General features: G+C 46.7%; 1 non-coding gene across 1 annotated transcript; it reads left to right on the top strand.

Moving 5' to 3' along the window:
- The first annotated feature begins 3671 nt into the window (after positions 1 to 3671).
- On the top strand, positions 3672 to 3743 carry trnae-uuc. The gene has a single exon. It is a non-coding gene; the product is annotated as a tRNA-Glu (tRNA).
- Positions 3744 to 4438: the final 695 nt, after the last annotated feature.

Genomic DNA, 4438 nt, shown 5'->3' with positions numbered 1-4438 from the left:
TGCTGGAATCCTTCCTGAAAACAACAAATGCTGAAGATCACAGTGGGTCAGGCAGCGCTGTGCTACTCTATGACCGGATAGTGTGGATGTGGAGATGATGTTTCCACTCGGAGAAGGGTTGAGGATGCCAAGTCATTGAGGGCATTTAAGACAGAGATAGGTTCTTGATTAGTAAGGGGTCAAGGGTTATGAGGAGAGGGCAGCAGAATGGGATGGAGAAATATATCAGCCATGATCGACTGGTGGAGTAGACTCGATGGGCCAAATGGCCTCATCCTGCTCCTGTGTATTATTGTCTTGAAGCGGAGCAGTAGTCTTAAGAGGTTCTCACAAACTATTTCAGAATCCTGAAGAGGAGTTGTTGGACTGGAAACCTTAACTCTGCTTTTTTCTCCACATATGCTTCCAGTCCTGCTGAGTTTTTCCAGTGTTGTCAGTTTTTATTTCAGTTTTCCAGCATCCACAGTTCTTTGTCTTATTTATCACAATCATTTCTTGCCTTTCCCAAGTGTCTGGAACTTCATCTCCCTGATCTACAAACTGTTCACTTACCCGAGAAATGACCACTACCTCCTTATCAGAGTAGACCCCTTTGTTGCAAAATGATTGTTCAATTCTGTGACCAAAATAATTGCATTCGTAATTACTTACACCAGGGACTCTCAATATCTCAGGCAAGAACACAGCCATAATTTTTCAGACAGTACATTTATGTGATTTGATACAAATCCTTATTCCCTACTTTACCAGCGTGCTGCTGGGAATGGAGGGTTTGAGTTAAGAAGAAGCTGGGACATTTTTCCAACGAAGCCGAGCAAGTTGACAGATAACTTTATTGAGATTTTAAAAATCAGGAGGGGTATAGATAAGGTGTCATTTCCTGGAGACTCAGAATATTTAATTGCTCCAGAAGGTGTAAAAGGGGGTCAAAGATTCAGCAGAAATCGAGCAGAGCTGAGAACAGACAACATTTAACTCTGTGGGAACAGGGAGACCAGAGGACAGAGAAATCAGGACCTGTAATCCGAGCTGACACCAAACTACCATGTTATCAGTGCTTTGACAATGGTAATTCTGGGCGGGGCAGGTTGAATTATGAATTGAATAGTAGCTTCCTCAATGAGACTGTGCAGGGTGCTCGGGGCCTGTCGCTGTGGCGCAACTGGTCAGCGCGTTCGCCTGTTGACCGGACAGTTGGTGCTTCTGAGACCACCCAGGGACGGAGCGTTGGTTGTTCCCGCTCCTACCGCTTTCTTGGCTGCAAAGATGCTCGCTTTTAATGGTGTCAGGAAAATGTTTCCCAAACGGAAATCTTTTCCACTGAGGAAGCACAAATGAGTTTCTGAATTGATTGAATTTCTAACGTAAAGGGCTGCGGATGCTGAGAGTCCGAGACAGAAAGCGTAACTGCTGGAGCAACCAGTAGGTTTGGCTGTACCTGGATGAGGAAAAAAAAGTTCTCAAATATTGTCTCTGATTCTCTTTCTACAGATGCTGCCTGACCTGCTGAGTTGCTCCTGCAATTACTGGTTTGGTTTTTAACTGAACGTCCATTTCATCTTTCGGGATGAAACACCCAGACTCGCCATTTGCAGATATTTAACCCTTTCGAAACCTGTGAAGTGATTGGATTCAAACAAACTCTGCAATGATTCACTCTTTCTCAGCTCCACAGGCAGAGAGACCTGGGAAATGAAGCTTTCAGTGTGGTTCTGTATTGGTGGGCCGAGTGGTGAATGCGATGGACATGAAATCCATTGCAGTTTCCCCACGCAGGTGTGAACCCTGCCGACGACAGTTGAGAACTGTCGTCAAAAGGAAAGGGAGATTGCTCCACTTTTTTTTAAAGATGCAAATCAGTGGAGGGGTTGAAATATTTCAATCGCATTGGGACTTGTCGGGAATCTGCAACCCACTGCATGTCAGGGTGGAACAAGCAGATATCCCCAGAGCTGCTATTGAGGATATGAGCCAAGAGTTTGGAAATGAGACTAGAACAGTGAGGGGCGTGAAGTCGTGATCGAAATGAAGCAGGCACCTGAGGACAAAGGTGTTTTATTTGCCAGTGAAAGACACTGCTTCACAAAGTTGGGACTATGGAAGGGAAGCAGTGACGGTGATTATCTTTGGTTGTTCACCTTGTCAATGTTCCCATTGCTGCGCATGTCCATATTAACGTCAGAACTCTGCATCATGGTGGCGTCAGGTACGCACACGGCCAGGGGCGCAATAGATGACGCATCTGACTCCACCTACCTGTTTGAAATGCAGCTCACAGCTTCTTCACACACCCCAAGTAATCTTTCACATTGTCCTGAAGCCGGCATACGGTTTGACTTCCCGATCTGCGGGAATGAGAATCTTTTCACTGTCTCGCGTCAGTCAGTGTCCCTGAGAACATCAGAGTCACGTCACAGCGCTGTCAGAGGAGGGGAAGCTGAAAGAGCCCCACACGCTGCTCACGGGCACATTTCACTTTCCCCAACTCACCGCCTCAACCACTGCGACTTCTGGGAGTGGAAAGGGAAGAAACGCCAAAACCCAGTCTCAGCTTTGTAAATCTTCAGGAAATAAGAAAACTGATTATCCCTTCCAGTCTTCCATCCTGGCCTGACAGCGTTGATTTTAAATGGCTGTCCAGTCAGTGCCGATTCGTTTTGGCTGAAACAATCTTCCTTATCTCATCCCAGCATTTCTTGCCACAGAGAACTGTGCGGCAGAGTTCATGTATATATTTCCTTGTATGGTATTTTGTAAATAACATTCGTTTATGGGTTGTTTGCATAGGGTATTCAAGGTTCACTAGCCGTTGTTTAATGCTGAGAGGGTTGAGTTGTCTGGAAATCATTTCACAGTTGTCTTTAATGTAAAGTAATGTGGCTAGGGTTTCTGCAGACGTTGTGTCTGCTAGTGTCAGTTTGTTGATGTGAAATCGTCACACTGGGTTTATTGGGTAGGCAAAAGTGCGGACTTCAGATGCTGGAAACCAGAGTTTAGGTCAGAATGGTGCTGGAAAAGCACAGCAGGTCAGACAGCTTCCGAGGAGCAGGAAAATCGACATTTCGGGCAAAAGCCCTTAATTAGGAATAGAGGCAGGACGCTTCCATGGTTGGCGAGACAAATTGGGAGGTGCTGGGCCGAAGGTAGCAAAGAGTACAATAGGTGAATGGGGGTGTGGATGGAGGTGACAGGTCAGAGAGGAGATGGAGCGAACAGTTGAGAAGGGAGATTGGCAGGTAGGACAGGTCATGAGGACAGCGCTGAGCTGGAAAGTTGGAACTGAGGTAAGGTGGGGGGAGGGGAAATGAGGGAACTGGTGAAGTCCACATTGATGTCTTGGGGTTGAATTTATCCGAGGCGAAAGATGAGGCATCGGGTGGGGAGTGAGCGGCGATGGAGGAGGCCCAGAACCTGCATGTCCTCGGCAGAGTGGGAGGGGGAGTTGCGAGGGTGATGGGGTTGATTGGTGCGGGTGTCCTGGAGATGTTCCCTCAAGCGCTGTGACTTGACTCTGCGAGGAGTCTCCACTCTCCCCAATGTAGAGGATACCGCATCGGGAGCAATGGATACAAGCAATGATGTTGGTGGAAGCCTTCTCACGATCGTGGCCCGGGTTCGAAATCCGGGCAGGGAAGCAATTTACAAAAGGGCTGTGATGTGGCGCTGCTGTCTCCCTGGTAGTCGAGTGGTTAGGATTTGGCGCTTTCACCGCTGCGGCCCGGGTTCGATTCCCGGTCAGGGAAGTATATCTCAGTGGATCTTTTGCCTACCCATTCTCCTTAAATGCGCTGGACAGTCACTTCTTGGTCTTCGTCGTGACTGGTTACTGAAGTGTGTAGTGCCACGTTGAAATAGTGTCCTGATTCCGGCGTGTTTGTATGTGCAGGGATCATTGCTTCTGTAGCTAAGTACTTGGTTCGTGTGTGTTGTTTTTCCTGTAGACGCTGTTTTGAATTTACCATTGACTGTTCGCTCTACTGTGACATCTAGAATTGGCACTTTGTTGTTGTTCTCCTCTTTTGTGAATTTTATGCCAGTAAGGATATTGTTGATGTGTTGTAGTTTTCCTCTAATTTGCTTCATTTTTTGATGACTAAAGTGTCATCACTGTGGCGGACACAAAGTTTGGGTTGGATCGTTGGAAGGGCTGTTGGCTTGAGACTCTGAATTATTGCTTCTGCTGGGAATCCTGATACTGGTGGTTTCATGGGTGTTTCGTTGATTTGTTTGTAGGGCTTGTTACTGAATATGAAGTGGGTAGTTAAGGCACAGTTCCACGAGCTGGATAGTGCTATCTTTGCTGATGAAGTTGGTGCTGTGTTTGTGTCTTTGGTTCTTCGAGTAGTGTCTCCAGTTTTCTTTGAACACGTTGATGTTAATGGATGTGAACAGGGCTGTTATGTCGAAGGACATCATTATTCCATCATCTTCTAACTTA

This window comes from Chiloscyllium plagiosum, unplaced genomic scaffold (genome assembly GCF_004010195.1).
Source record: "Chiloscyllium plagiosum isolate BGI_BamShark_2017 unplaced genomic scaffold, ASM401019v2 scaf_10118, whole genome shotgun sequence".
Taxonomy (NCBI): domain Eukaryota; kingdom Metazoa; phylum Chordata; class Chondrichthyes; order Orectolobiformes; family Hemiscylliidae; genus Chiloscyllium; species Chiloscyllium plagiosum.
The sequence above is the reverse complement of the archived record's forward strand: the minus strand, read 5'-3'. Positions and strand labels throughout refer to the sequence as shown.